At 35.0% G+C, this 16,510-nt stretch overlaps 1 long non-coding RNA gene across 9 annotated transcripts in view; it reads left to right on the top strand.

The window, feature by feature from the left end:
* LOC144368182 (uncharacterized) overlaps positions 1 to 16,510 on the top strand; it is a 275,404-nt gene that overhangs the window by 240,224 nt on the left and 18,670 nt on the right. For 7 of the 9 annotated variants that reach the window (XR_013427962.1, XR_013427960.1, XR_013427964.1 and 4 more), the window contains one exon: positions 361 to 1,318. The exons of the other annotated variants lie outside the window; for them this stretch is intronic. This is a non-coding gene — a long non-coding RNA (uncharacterized LOC144368182). Of the gene's footprint in view, positions 1 to 360; positions 1,319 to 16,510 lie in introns of those variants that run through there. 9 annotated transcript variants of the gene reach the window in all.

Raw genomic sequence — 16,510 nt, 5'->3', positions numbered from 1 at the left:
TGATTTTGAAGGATAGAAAATGGTTCTGTAAGTCTGGCCAGGCTTGGTTGTCACACCTATTTTATGAAGGACATTTAAGATGATAGATTGTAACACACATATATATGCAAACATGCATGTGCTCTTTCATCATTTATATTTGTGGCCAAAACCTAAATAGCCATTTGTTTTCCCTCAGACCAATCTGACTTGATTGGCTAAAGACAAAAATAAATCATCAAATTTATTTTTCTGCAATTGGTTTTTGTAGCAAATACTATAGAACTTCTAGACTCTCAAGACTTAATTGCACATTTACACCTTAACATAGTGTCCCAGTAAGGCTTCTGTATGAAATTCCTCCTTTGTTTCATTTCACAGGGAACTCAGCCTCAACAGAGAAAATTCAGGCTCTGCAGCTTACAAAAATATCAACTGAAGGAGTTTTCTTCTTTAAATTTTAGAAAGAATCGTCGGGAAGAGCCAAGAATTAGAGGGAAAACAACAATAATAATCTCACCAATAAATTTGTAAAAATTCACCATTTGCAATACAATCTGTGTAAGATGGAAGGCACACTCTACTCAGAATATCCAAGATAGAAATTTACTTAGGACTTTCCCAGATAGAGTTGTCTGGTATTGCATACAATTGAGAAGTGCCAAATCTGGATGGAAGTTTAAGGTTTAGGCATTTTAAAAGTCAGGACTCTATATATATAATTTTCATGTAAAATAGGAGGTGCATATTTTGTATTTTTCACATTAAAGTAGAAATGAACAGAACAACGTCCATGATGGATTGCTAAATGAGAACAAGTTGCATGTATATGTACAATACGACTTTTATGAGTAGAAATGGCACTCAAATCCTCTAGATGCAGCTTTTTTTTTAACATATTTGGTGAAACTAAGAAAGAATATATAATAGGTATTAGCATTAAACATCATATGATGAGACAAGTACAGGGAAAATTAATGGAAGTATGACTATAATAAATTTATAAAAAACATTATTCTTTTGTACTATTCTAGTGTTTTTTGTTTTTGTTTTTGTTTTTCTGTTGTAGCTTCAGAGGTATGAGGTTTCAAATTTTGGAACAGGCATTTAAGATTTAAAGGATTTAAAACAATATTTTTAACATAAAATAAAAACTAGACAACAAGAGTATTCTAAATTTAAATATGTGTGTGGGGGGGTGTATTAATGTGATGCCAGCTACTGTTTGTAATCGCTGAAAGGATAACTCCACATCTGCAGTGTAATGTACTCTAAAAAATATAATTTCAAAAAAACTGTGTTAAGCATAAATAAAATTGAATTCTAATTGATGACATAATTTTTTGAATATTTTCTCTCAGAAATGCTTATCTTACCTATAAAAAAATGTTTCAAAGAAGTAGCACACAGCATGTCATATTTAAAAGTACTCAAAAGCTCCACACAACTCTCTAGAGAAAATTTAACTCATTAAAATGGAATCTGGGTCTCATCTATCCTTCCTGCTTTCCTAGTTGACTCCTCCACCTCTCTCTTTACCTGCTTTTCTTCAGCTTTGTGAAGGACTTCAGACTGTGGAAGGCTCCCACATTATTTGCCTCTGGGTCTTTGTACATTTTGTATCTTCGTACCTAGACGTACTCCCACTTTCCAGATAGGTTTATTCCTCCTTCAATGCAAGCCTGGTGTCTCCTCCAGGTCGCATTTTTATGCCTCCAAGCATTAGCCTGGATTAAGTACCATCCCAGCACATCCCTAAAATATCTCAGGGTTTTTCTTTGGAATGGCATTCATCCCAGTGAATTCAATTTTTCTCAGCTTTATTGAAGTATAATTGACATACAATAAACAGTACATTGTAAAGTGTATAACTTAATGAGCTCTGACATATGTATACAGCCATGAAACCATCACCACAAATCAAGATAATGAACTTTTTCCATCACCCACAAAAATTTGTTCATGTCCCTTTGTGTTTCCTTCTATCCCTCTGAACCCTCCCCATGTATCCTAAGGCTATCACCAATCTTCTTTATATCATGATAGATTGTTTGGAGTTGTCTAGAATTTTACATTAATGGAACCATATACGTGCACATTTTAATTTCTTGCTTTTTTCATACAGCATAATTATTTTTAAGATTCTTCATTATTATATGTCTTAATAAATCACCCATTGTTCTTAGTAGTATCCCAATATATGTTTTACCACAATTTGTTTATCCATTCAACAGTTAGTAAACATTTGTATGTTTCCAGTTTGGGAGTATTACAAACAAAGTTGCTATTCACAGTTGTGGACAAGTCTTTACATGGATATTGTTTTACTATTCTTCCTATGCATATACCTAGGAGTGGATTACTTTGCTAGTGCTGCAGTAAATTGGGTTTCTTAAAACAATAGAAATTTGTTCTTCCACTGTTCTGGAGGCTGGAAGTCCAAGTCAAGGTATTGGCAGGATCACGCTCCTACCAAAGGCACTAGGGAACAGTCTTTCCTGGTCTTTTCTGGGATTCTGTCTTTCATAAGCATTCCTTGGCTTATAGATGGATCCCTCCAATCTTTCCCTCTCTCACCACGTGGCCTTCAGCCCTGTGTATCTGTCTTGAGTCCAAATCTTCTGTCCTTGTAGTCACTGAGTTTTCCCAAAACACCAGTAAAATTAGTGTTTCTTTCTAGTTAAAAAGATACACCTAAAGATCCCTATATACATGTTCAGGGTAATCAGTAATTTTTCAACCTAATTATTGGAATATTTATATAGGAAGTGGTAAATAAAATACTAGAGATTAAGGAAAGAAAAGTAAAATTTACCATTTTACCTTTTATAACTATTATCATGTGAGGAATGACTGATGATATCATAAATATTTGTAATTATAAATTAGCATACTTTTGTTAAAAGAACAATTTGAACAACAACAACAAAAAGCACAAGCTGCACAATTATAATGTCTTAAGTTAATTTTAAGTATTAATATGAAATTTAGTACTACATTACCTAAAATATTTTCTTAATCTTTAAAAACAATAACTTAAAGATGAAAGATCATTCAGGGTTTAAGAGACTAAACAAGGTGGTTGACATTTAGTAGAGTTATCTAATCCATCTTTAAAAACTAAAAGCAACTTTTAAAATAAATAATTATTTTCAAATGAAAACAGAGACTCTTCAGAAAAAAATAAGATTATTCTGTTTGTTACTCATTTCAGATGTATTTATTATATTAAACATCATATAATGGCTATTTGATATAAGAAACTTACTATTCAGATGATCAAAAATTTTAAATTCCATTTAATGTTTTTAACCACAAGCTTCTCAGCAGGTAAGTATGAGATGGATATTATATACAAAATAAACGCACTTGTTGTCTGGAAGTTTCATTTGATACACATGATCATATTTGATACCCAATAAGTATTTTGTATACTCAGTACATGATACACTATTGGAATATTCAATAACCGACTGTTAAATGACTGACTGAGTATACTTCTTTTTTTTAAGAGAGAGAGAGAGAGAGAGAATTTTTTTAATGTTTATTTTTTAGTTTTCGGCGGACACATCTTTATTTGTATGTGGTGCTGAGGATCGAACCCGGGCCTTACACATGCCAGGCGAGCGCACTACCGCTTGAGCTACATCCCCAGCCCCCTGAGTATACTTCTTTAGGATTGTTTTCACCATCAAATTACATGGAAAAGAGTCTCCCAGTTTACTTCAATTACTGGAATTTATGACAATGCAAATGCACCCTTTTTTTCTAATGTGTACTGAATTGAAGAGTGTCACCCCCCCAAATTCATATCCAACTGAAAATCAGAATTGGACCTTACTTGGATCTCTATAGTGTCAATATATTAAACTGAGGTCATACTGGATTAAGGTGGGCTCTCCCTGACCCCAACAACTGGTATCTTTATAAGAAGAGGGAAATTAGGGCATTGAGATCACAGAATACCAGGAAACTACTGAGAAGGGTTAGAGTCCTGTGCCTACAAGGACAGGAATTCCAAGGATTGCCAAAAGCTTTGAGGAGAGCAATGGAATAGATTCTCCTTCAAAGCTCCAGAAGAAGCATGGCCCTGCTGGCACCTTGATTCAGACTTGTAGCATTCAGAACTGAGACAATAAATGGTTGTTTTAAGCCACCTAGCTAATACATGATGTCACAATCACAAGTTTTTTTTTGTATTTCCTACCTTTGGGTTTTTCGATTAGCTCACTCTACCTTTCTACCTATGCATTTTATAGGTGAAGCTAATAAGAAGGAATTTCTGTTACTTGGCCAAAGGAGCTTCAATCAAGAAAATTTGATGTACTAACCATAGAAAAATCCATTGAGCTACTTTGGGCAAAATGGAACTGTGACCTTAAGTGGATAAGTTAAGGTCATTACTAGTACAAGTTTATTAGTGTAAATTTCTAATATAAGTCTAGGATTGCTGAATGCATTGCATATATGTGTCAGAGTCCAGTCAGCAAACAAAATATCATTCAGAGTCTAAAACAAAATTCCAGTGATGTAATATAGCTAATGGAAGAGGCTGAAGAGCTAACAGGGAAAAAGAAATGAGGGAAACTAGGGATTAGGCTCAGGAAGTTGTTTTCACCCTTAGACCAGAGGAACCAAAGAAAAGGCAGTTACTGCAGTGTAGAGCAGGGTTCCCAGGCAGGAGCTGGCAGCCTTGTTCAGTGTAGGCTGGAGCCACAGAAGACAAGCAGCTCCTGTTGGAGACACCAGTGAAAGAGGGAAGAAGTTTAGCCTTCGGTTGACTTAACCTAGTTAGAACTCCAGAGAAGGAGCCTGGAAAAGGAATTGGAACCTTTAAAGGTCAGTCCCTTCTCTTGTAGAGCTAAATAGGGGAACTAACGGAATGAAGATGGAGGCAGTCAGATCTTTCGTATCATATCATATCATATTTCTGCTAACCTCTTCCATTTTCACCCAGGCAAGGGCCTGGGCATCATTCATTTTGTATGCTGTACACTTCTAAAAACTTCCTTGACCCCAGCTGACATCTACTCTTTGCCATTATAGATATGCTATTTGCTGAGGCCACCTAAGTGAAATTTCTTCTTCTTTTAGAGGATAAAAATATAAACTCCTTAAACTGATGGTTTGGATCCTGAAATCAGATTCAAAATACCTTAAATTATCTCTCATTATTTTCCTATTTGGTTATTGTGCCCTTGTCAAATATAACTTGAATAGTGTTGATGGAAATAAAAAGAAAAAAAAACATACAAAACTGTTGAATTAATAGGATTAGTTTCAAATTTGCATAATGCAGACTGTAAGTTCTTTATAAATCAATGGGGACAAGTGTAAGCCCTGAGTCTGTGAATCCCAGTATAAACATTTGCATGTGTCTTACTCAAGGTTGGGTACCAGCAGTCAGATCAGTGCACAGCAACAGCTGACACTCTACGAATACTAAATGAATGAATGAAATCATGAGTAACGACACACTTTTCTTAGCTTGAATGTCTTTTGCAAAATTTTTTATTAGCTAGATATTAAATTTATTTCTGTATGTAATAATTAACTGCCTAAGAATATGAAAATGATTCGAGTTTTAATGGAATTTTCCAAACTTTAAAAGTAGAGTATTGCATTCTCTGGTTTCTTACACAAAGTCAATGAAACTTAATTTTCTAAATTTTATGAATACCATTTTAAGAATGTAAAATGTTTGGAACAGCTTAATTATTAATTATAAATGTTTAAAAGAATATTCATACATATTTGAATTTAAAAAATCTTATTCCTATTATGGATAGTCAATACATCATTCAACAAGATTTTTAAAAGTTCATAAAATACACTTTCACCAAATATGTCTTTTTACTGGTGAAACAGATTTCCGTAACCCTTAAGTCATATAGACGGATGTGTGGAAAATATGTACCTGAGAGATATTGTGGGTTTGTTTCCAGACCACTACAATTAAGCAAGTTACACAAAATTTTTCAGTTTCCAAGTGTATATAAATTATGTTTATGCAGTACTGTAGTCTATTAAGTGTGCAATAGCATGGTGTCTAAAAATAATGTACATATCTTAATTAAGATTAACTTATTACTAAATATGCTACTAATCATCTGAGCTTTTGGTGAGTGATGATCTTTTTGGTGGTGGAGGGTGTTTCCTTGATATTGATGGTTGCTAACTGATGAAGGTGGTGGTTATCAAAGATCAGAGTAGCTGTGGGAATTTCTGAAATAAGAATTCAATGAAGTTTTCAAAAGATCTCTGTATGGGCTGAGGCTGTAGCTTACTGGTAGAGTGCTTGCCTTGCACATGTGAGGCACTAGATTTGATCCTCAGCAAAAGAAAGAAAGAAAGAAAGAAAGAAAGAAAGAAGGAAGGAAGGAAGGAATTATGTCCATCTACAACTAAAAAAAAATTTAAAAAAAAATCTCTGTAGCAGGTCCTGCTGCTTAATAGCATTTTATGTACCCTAGGACTTTTTTTTTAAGAGAGAGAGAGAGAGAATTTTAATATTTATTTTTTAGTTTTCAGCGGACACAACATCTTTGTTTGTATGTGGTACTGAGGATCGAACCCGGGCTGCACACATGCCAGGTGTGCGCGTTACCGCTTGAGCCACATCCCCAGCCCCACACTAGGACTTCTTTTAAAATTAGAGTCCATCTTCTCATACCCTACTGAAGCTTTATTCACTAAGTTGATACAGTATTCTAAATCCTTTGTGTGGTTTCAAGCCTGTTTATAGCATCTTCACCCAGAATAGATTCCATCTCAGGCAACTAATTTCTTTGTTCATTCTAGGGTAACTCTCATTCCTTAAGGTTTTATCATGAGATTGCGGCAATTCCATCATATCTTCAACTTCCACTGCTAATTCAAGTTCTTTTGCTATTTGTACCACACCTGCAATTACTTTCTTCCCTCAAATTTTAAGCCATTTAGCATCATGCATGAAGGTTGGAATCAACATCTTCCAAACTCCTGTTTATGTTGATATTTTGACTTCTTATTATGAATCATGAATACACTGAGTGGCATCTAGAATAGTAAATCCTTTCCAGAAGATTTCCAATTTACTCCACCAATGCCATCAAAGTAATATAGCCTTATGAGATATATATCTTACATAATAAGATTTGAGAGTCAAACATGAAAGTCAAAATTACTCCTTGATATATATACTGCAGAATGGATATTATATTAGTGGGCAAGAAAAGAACATTAATCTCATTCTACATCTCCATCCAATCTCCTTGGAGACCTGATCGTTGTCAATGAGAAATAATATTTGAAAGAAATCTTTTTTTGAGCTGTAGGTATCAACAGTGGCCTTAAAGTATCAGTAAACCATATTGTAAACAGATGTGCTGCCATCCAGGCTTTGGTATTCCATTTGCAGAACACAGAGAGAATAGATTTAGTATAATTCTTAAAGGCTCTAGGATTTTTGGAAGAGTAAATGAGCATTGGCTTCAACTTCAAGTCACTGTCTGAGTTAATGCCTAACACAAGAGTCAGCCTGTCCTTTAAATTTTTTCAAGACAGAAATCAACTTCTATCTATGACAGTCCTTAGATGGCATCTTCTTTTAACCTAGGCTGTTCTATCTGCATTGAAAATCTGTTGTTTAGTGTAGGCATTTTTTTTAACAGTTACCTGAACTGGCACTTCTGGATAAATCACTGAACATTTACATTGACATGTGTTGTTTCACCTTGCAATTTTATGTTATGAAGATGGATTCCTTTTTTTAAATCTCAGGAACCACCTAGTTCTAGATTCACACTTTCATTCTGAAATCTCCTTAACTCTCTCACCCTTCATAGAATTGAAGAGTGAGTTTCCTTTTGCATTAGCTTAGTTTAAGGAAATGGTGTGGCTAGTTTGATCTAGCCAGACAACTAAAACTTTATCCCTATCAGCAAAAAGGCTATTTCACATTCTTATGTACGTGGTAAGTGAAGTAGCACTTTTCATTTCCTTCAACTCCTTCTCCATGTTCAAAACTTGACCATTTGGTATAAGGGGCCCTGCTTTTACCCTATGTCGGCTTTCAACATGTCTTCCTTGCTAAGCTTTTGATTTCTCACTTTTGACCAAAAATGAGAGGTATCAAAATGGCAGTTATCAAAAATGCAAGTCGCAATAAATGTTGGTGAGGATGTGGGGGAAAAGGTTCAATCATGCATTGTGATGGTACTGCAAATTGCTGCAACTACTATGGAAAGCAGTATGGGGGTTCCTCAGACCAGTTATCTCACTCCTCTGTTTGTACCCAAAGGACTCAAACTCAGCATACTACAGTGACACAGTCACATCAATGTTTATAAAAGCTCAATTCACAATAGCTAAGCTATGGAACCAACCTAGGTACCCTTCAACAGAAGAATGGATAAAGAAAATGTGGTTTATATATACTGTGGAATATGACTCAACCAAAAAGAAGAATGAATTTATGGCATTTGCCAGTATATGATTGGAACTGGAGAATATAATGCTAGGTGAAATAAGCCAATTCCCCCCCAAAACAAAGGCCAAATGTCTTCTCTGATATGTGGATGCTAACTCACAATGGGCAGGGGTAGAGAATAGAAGTACTTTGGATTAGACAAAGGGAAATGAAGAGAAGGGAGGGAAAATGGGAATAGGAAAGATAGTAGAATTAATCAGACATTACTATCCTGTATCATATATGATTACATGACCAATGTAATTCTACATCATGTACAACCAGAAGAATGAGAAGTTATACTCCATATATGTAAAATATGTCAAAATACATCCTATTGTCCTGTATAACTAATAAGAACAAATGAAAAAAAAATTTTTTTGAAGTGGGAGATGTGACCTCTTTCACTTGAACAATTAGAAGCTATTGCAAAGTTACGAATTGACCTAACTCCAAAATTGTTGTGTATTCAGAAATAGGGAGGTCCAAGGAGAGGGATGAAGACAGGAAAATGACTGTAGTTAGAGTAGTCAAAAACCCACACATTTTCATCAATTTAGTTTGTCATTTTATATGAAAGAGGTTGGTGGCACACCACCACCAGTTACAATAGTAACATCAAAGATCAATGATCATGGATCGCTCTAACAGATATAATAATAAAGTCTGAAATAGTCTGAGAATAACCCAAGTGTGACTCATAGACACAAAATTAGTGCAGTCTGTTAGAAAAATGATGTTGAGAGACTTGTTCAATGCAGGGTTACCATGAACGGTCAATTAGTATAAACTGCGACATCTCCAAAGTGCAATAGTGAAAGCACAGTAAAATGATGGACACCTGCATTTTTATTTTTCTGAAAAAGAGTATGTTGGGATACTTGGACATTCCCAGAGCTCAGATTTTACATGGCGGTGGTTAGTGTTCTTAGTCAGTGTTTCTCTCTCAAGAGTATTTGTAGCCAAATATTTACCTGAAAGCTAGAGAGACTTGCCATTGTAAGAATAGTGGAACCGTGATCTTTCTCCCTTGAGAAGAATTATTGCATTGAAATACCCTGAATCCCAGGATGGGGCCCATTCAGGTTTGCCATCAGGGAAGGTTAGCAGGCATGCCAAGTGCAAAAGACACTCCCCGTGGGCGGTTGTACTTGACATTATTTTAGGAAGGGTTGAATTTCTGTACAATGTATGGTTTATCCTGGAATCTACTGAGACCTATGATTGTGGGTCTTGAAAGAAACAGAATGCAAGCAAACTGAAAAATCTCTCTTTGAAAGTTGTCGTGGTTAAGGTTCAGAGAGATTCCTTTTGTTGTGGAGCCTCCTTCATGAACATAACACTAGGAGGGATCCTTCCTTAAAGAATGAACATCTGCATTGAAAAAGCCTTTGCCTTACAGCTGACTTGATTTTTAGATTTCTTTCACTTTGGCAAACCCAGAGCTTCAGCTCTATGGCAATTCCTGTTGCTAATGGCCTTGTACCAGACATCTGAACTGCTCTGAACTTTAGCCAAGGGTGTGACTTTGGAACTAGAGCACACTGAACCATAAAGAGAGGCTGTGAGAGGGCCAGCCACTGTATAACTCTCATCTCATGGAGTACACCTGAGTTCTCAGTCATGAGTCTGCCATGTTAGCAGGCCAGCTAGGAGAAGGACAAGTTCAACAAGCTATAGCAAGCAAGGCTGGGGTCCTTATGGATAGATTATGCTATTCGGAAAAGACTGGGTTCCTGCCATAAGGGGCAGGATAGGGTATAGAGTTGTCATAATGTGGACATGATTGTAACTGTGGCACTCAAACCAAAAATCTCTATATTTCAAATATGTCTATCAAATATCTGATTTTATTTTTCAACATAAGCCCTATACCCCCAATTAAAAGAAAAGTTTCTTTTGATGAATACATAATTATCAACTTGCCATCACAATTTTTCATTTCACAATGTATATTTTAGTAATTATTTTTACTATCACATAAACAGAAAAAATAAAATTTGAGCAAATTCTGATATGGGTCATTCTCGTGGTAGACACATGTATCTTTGTCATCATCATATTTTCTGAGATTTTGAAAAATTAAGCACAGATAAACAAGCTGAAAATTCAAACTATTATTGGGGAAAAAAATCTTAGGTATCTAGAGATTTGGGCTTGGTCTTAGCCACGAGCTAGCTGGGTGAGACCTTGGAAAGCTTTATTTGACCTTTGATTTTTCTTTGGTAAAATAAAGGACATGTTTGATTTACAAGGATTCTAGCGACTCTACAAGCCCTAAAAATTTTGTGTAGATGCAGTTGTTACAAATACTTTGTTAATATATTGATATTTTATTTTACAAAATGATACTTCAGCAGAATATGCCACACCTACCAGGTATTAAATCAGTTTGATAGTAAAAGCCACTATTTCATTCATAGTAGGAAACAGAGCTGTCAAAATAATGGCACAACGCTGTGTACTAACAGAGATTTCAAAATGTTTGACAAGAACTGCCAACATTTTTTAAATTTTACTTTTTTCCTAATGAAAAAAAGAATTTAGGGTGCTCATACACAAATAATAGCAGGTGATTTTTTTCAAGCTTTTCAAGAATTAATTTAAGAAATTTTCACTTATTAGCATGATATGACTATCAAATGAAATGCTGAATTAAAACATAAGCTCACCATGTTGTGTGTCACTTTTCAGTGAATCGATTGTCTAATAAAATTCCTTCTTTTCCATACTGATCCTCAAGCTTCAAAAATGTTTTCAGTTATTAAATTATTTCCTCTAATAAGAGTTTTTACTTTTGAATTTCATTTCATACTACATTCAAAAATATTGCCTATTTTCAAAGTACTTTACAGATATACATATTAACGTTTATACTGCCATAAAATAACATCATTCTGAGTAGACCATTAAAGTATAACATCCATAAGGGTTATCCTTGATTTCCTAGAGCCTTTGTTCCTCAAAGGTTGGCAGCAACCTGTATCATCTATGATCTCATTAGAAATGCAGACTCTCAGGCCTCCCAAATCAAGGCTGAATCACACAGAGACTTAGACTTGAGTAGTGATCAAAAGAAGATGCTGATGCTTTTGGCTTGAGCACTTGTGCTTCACATAACAAACAAGGAGATGGCCTTGAGGGTACTGCTATTTTTTTTTTCATTCTCATGCTTTTTTTGGGATGACATTGATGATGGATGATACTATAAACTGACATGTTTCAACTAGCGCTTATGAGTGGTCTTGGTTATAGAGAAGTTTTTCATATTGACAGTGGAGGAAGACTTTTTTTGGCATGGTATAAATCACCTAGATGATGCACTGAATACACTTTTACTCCAGTGTGAAAACAAAATTGTAATAGTCTATCATATCTGAAATAAAAGTTGTTCACTTTTATAGATTTTTTTCAAAGAGTTTTGATTGTCAATCAGTTGTTTCAAAGCATCTTGTGCTTGGATATCCAGCCATTAAAAATCCATAGAAATGTGTGACTACATCTAAGGGTCAGATGTTGGCTCAAAATATGCTGAATACAAGCCTTACAAAGTATAATATATAATTTTCCTACATCTATTTTCACTTCTGGTTGCCTCCCTTATCCAAAGATACTTATGCTTTGGATAGAAAATCCTGTGATGTCATTTAAGGGAAAAAATTACGGTGTGAGTTTTGATTATAACAATGTAGTGGTCAAAAGAACCCACTATGCCTTGGCACTGGATTACGGTTTAGAAAATGTTCATGTTCATTTGTAATGCATCCAAAGGATAATGAAAAAGAAATATTTGAAGATGAAAAGACTTCACACAAACCAAAGCAAATGTTTTCTAAAATGAGAGAAAATACAGTATATATTACATACAACATAATACCTTATAACATGATGTCTCTCACAGAAAAAAAGTCTGATCCAAAAATAAAGGAAAGAAAAAAAAAGATACAAAGTAGAGGGAATCTTACTCTTCTTTGCTTTTGGACTTACTCCTCTAAGTAGGGAATATGAACTTACAAAATGATGTTTACAAGACTTATTCACCAAATCAACAGATGTGCACTTCTTGTGTGTGTCCATACTATGTTAAATGTGTACTTCTCTCAAAAAGGGAAGGAGTAACAATTACCAAACGACTTACTGAGCAGCAGAAGTTGAACAGTAGGGTGATTGTAAACACATCATGTAGAAATGTAGTAAATCACAACCAATTTAAAAAATTTGAATTGGAGAAAAGGGAAAAGAATGTAAATGTAAAGATCAAAGAATATAATAGAAGGGTAAGGATGGAAGATTAAAAAGCATAGAGAAAGCCCTGGCATGAAGAAAAAGATACAAATAGACAGGTGACTAAGATGTACCTTGAGTGTAGGAAGCACAGAAACATGGGAAATGAAAATTCATGGGGAGAGGTCAAGGGATTATTAACAAAGCTCCCTAAAAGTGAGAAATCCACTTCAGGTCTATTCCAATTAGTCCAGAGAGTACAGAATAATAACAGTTGCAGTTGTTAATACTTAGTGATTGCTTACACAGTTAGGTACTACTATAACCAATTTACACGATTAACTTATTTCATGTCCATAAAAAGCTAGAAAAAGGAGATATTTTATTACAAGTAAGTCCTTTTATAGATGAGAAAGCTGAGGAAGAAAAAGGGTTAAGTAATTACCTCACTGAATCACAGCTAGTTAGTGGCAGAACTAGGTTTTAACCTAGAAAATCTGACTCAAGATTTTTTTTTGTGATTAATCTCAGTGCTGCAAAAAACTCCTAATATGTAAATGTCATCTTCTTTCTTGATATTCTGTTTCTAGAAATGAAGCATAATGTTTTCCTTTTTTAGGAAGGCATTTGTTTTCTACCTTCAATCCTTGGCGACCTCAGAGAAGCTGCATAAGAAAGTTAACAGGCTTGGGTTTTCCACCCAGGCAGAATGGCATTCCAATCCTGACTTCATCAGTCATTACTTTCCTCACCTTCTGTTGAACTTAGTCTATCTTCATCTCACTGTTGCATTTGTAAATATCTGTTACTGATGTTTGATGTGAAGATCAAGAAGACTAAAAATACGACACAGTGCTTGACATAAGGTAGACATGTACAAATGGCAGGTATTATTATCTCTGATATCAACCTTCTATCATCCTCAAAAAGCTGTTGATTAACTGTCATTAGTCTTCTTCCCTTTTTTTTTCCACTAGAGTATGCACTCTCTAAGAGTATGAAATCTGAAGTTTCTGCAGACTAACGCAATATTTGCTCATTAAATATACAAATAGAAGATGACGAAGCCTGTGCCTCTCTGCCTTTACTTGTAATGTTTGGCTTATTGAAATGCACTTTTTTTGAATTCAGTTCACGTCTCTATTCTTTAGATTTGTAGATGCAGATTCAGTTATTCGGTGTATCCACTATTTTTTTTCAAGATTGCAAGTTATACTTTTTTTTCTCAATTGGGCTTTCCTTTTCTATTTTCAACTCATCAAGACCAAAAATGTTTGTCTTTGAATGCCACCAGAGTTTTTGTGCAGGTTGATGGCTACAAAACTAACAGACAAAGAGGTAGGGAGACAAAGGTCTGTTTCAGAACCCCTGGCAGGATGAGCCAGTCAGGCTTTGCTTCACCTGCTCTGTGCCTTCTGTTGCCAACAATGGAAAGTTTAAATGAGCAAGAGGGCAATATGTAGAAGAATCCTCTTGATTAGTTCCTGACATCTAGTTAGATTTAATAAAAGGAGGCAAAAAATTGGAGCCTGGGAAATTGACCATATTGAATTTTAATCCAGAAAGGGCAATGAAGAGAATTTTCTTTGGCAGATACAAACAATTGGAAAGAAAGGTACAAAAATATCCTGAAAGATTTAGGCATTAAGATATTCATTTTGGCTGTTTAATCCTTTTCAGTTCAACTTCCATTTCACATACTTAGGCTTAATGTGTTAGTAGAATAAGTTATAGTATGAATATACAAATATTCTTAATTCTAGAAAAAATTAAGACAGACATTGACAATAAAATAGCTTAGTATTTTCAAAGCAATGAATTTTATACTTACGTATGTATTTATTTTAAAGGATCTCAGAATGACCTTAACCTCCAAAAATGAAGGGCAATGTAGGGAATTTTAAAGTCCATAACTTTTAGAGCTATACATTTTTTCCTTATGATTTTTTTTAAAACTATGCAAGTGCTAAAACAATAATTTCACGGTAATGAAAATTCCATTTTTGTAGCACTTTTATCTTGGCTCTGTATTTACAATCTAGTCTCCACCTCCTCACAGGTGTATTACATAACAAAATGCAATCTCCAGACAGCATATCTAAGGCTTCATGTATAGCAGCAAAACTGTCTCTTCTTTGTGCTAATTGGTAATTACAAAGTATTGCTTCAAAATATGTCTGCCTCTGGGTTTCTATTTTTATGTTACCCTTTAAGCTGTTTATAAATGAAGTCATTTGATAGCATGATACTTTTATTGTTTTTTTCCTTGGGTTACAGTTAGCATAAAAAAATCATACAGTCTGGTAAATAGAAAAGCATGCAATGAATGGATCTAATTAACTCCTGAAAACTAAGTTTGTATCTGTTATAAAATCAAAACTTCCGTTTACAGAATCCTGTGAGCAGAGTAATTTAAAAATGACATCTAAGAAAATGTCAACCATTTTCCCAATTTGCCTAAATTTCTTTTCTATTTGTGGCTCATTAATGAGTTCATTAGAGATTCAATGACTTAATACCTACTATGTTCAGGGCATTACACTAGGGAACCATGGACTTCGGAACATACTTCCTAAATTTAGGGAAAATCCTTCAGGATGGCAAACAGTCCACCTACATGAGATAAGCTTGTGATCAGGTGTCATAGGTAAGAATGTTAATATTATATTATTAATATTTTGTATTAATACAATTACTGATTCCAAGTAATTGTGTCACTTTAGATAAGGCAATTTATTCTCACTTATCAGTGCATATTTAACAAAGGTTAAATTTCTTACTACTGTTACAGGGTTAGAGTAGTGAGTTCCAGTGATAGTCATGAGTACCAAACATGAAGAGCCGTATTTACTCAGTTGGTGTTTCAATGAAGCCACCTTCTAGTCACCGAGTCTGTCTCACCTTCTCCAAACTGTTAAACTGTAGGAGTTTCAGAATGTGGTGAGATGTGAACTAGGTACAATATGAAATTTACGAAAACCTAGAGTGATGTATTAGTCAATTTTTTATTGCTATAAACGAAATACCTGAGGCTGGGTAAGTTAAAAAGGAAAAAGATAAATAATCTCACAGTTATCTCACAGTTTAGCTTACAGTTACTTAGCAGTTACATTTACAGTTACTTCGCTCACAGTTTTGGAGACTGAAAGTCCCAAATCAGGCAGCCCCAATTAATTGTTCAGACTCTGGCTAGGGCTTCATGCTGAATGGCATCATCATGGGAGGGTACGTGAGAGGTACCACATGGTGAGACAGGAAGCCAGAGACTGACTCAGGAGTCAGGCTTGTTCTTGTACAGCAACCCATTTTCATAAGAACTAACTTGCTCTATGAGACCAACATTAATTCCTTCTGGGTGCAGTATTCCTGATGATCTTTTTACTTGGTACTAAGTTCTACCTGTCTAGTTTAGTATGCTTTTTCACCATTGTGACCAAAAGAACAATTTTAGAGAAAGAAAAGTTTATTTGGGTCTCATGGTTTTCCATCGATGGCTGACTCCATTGCTCTGAACCCAAGATGAGGCAGAACATCATGGTGGAAGAGTGTGATGGAGAAAGTGGCTCAGGACATAGCCACCAGGAAACAGAGAGAGACTAAGCTCTGCCCAAGAAGGACAAAATATGTACCTCAAAGGCATGTGTCCTATGATCCACCTCCTCCAGCCACACCCCACCTACCTACAGTCACCATGCAGTTAATCCATTCAAGTGGATTAATGCACTGATTAGGTTAAGGCACTCATCACCCAATTATTTCACCTCTAAACTTTCTTGTATTGTCTCTCACATGAGCTTTTTTTGAGACACCTCATATATAAAACATAACACTGCCAAAGACTCCACCACCACCTCTAAC

Source organism: Ictidomys tridecemlineatus, chromosome 11, assembly GCF_052094955.1.
Source record: "Ictidomys tridecemlineatus isolate mIctTri1 chromosome 11, mIctTri1.hap1, whole genome shotgun sequence".
Lineage (NCBI taxonomy): Eukaryota > Metazoa > Chordata > Mammalia > Rodentia > Sciuridae > Ictidomys > Ictidomys tridecemlineatus.
This window is presented reverse-complemented; position numbering and strand designations above follow the sequence as displayed.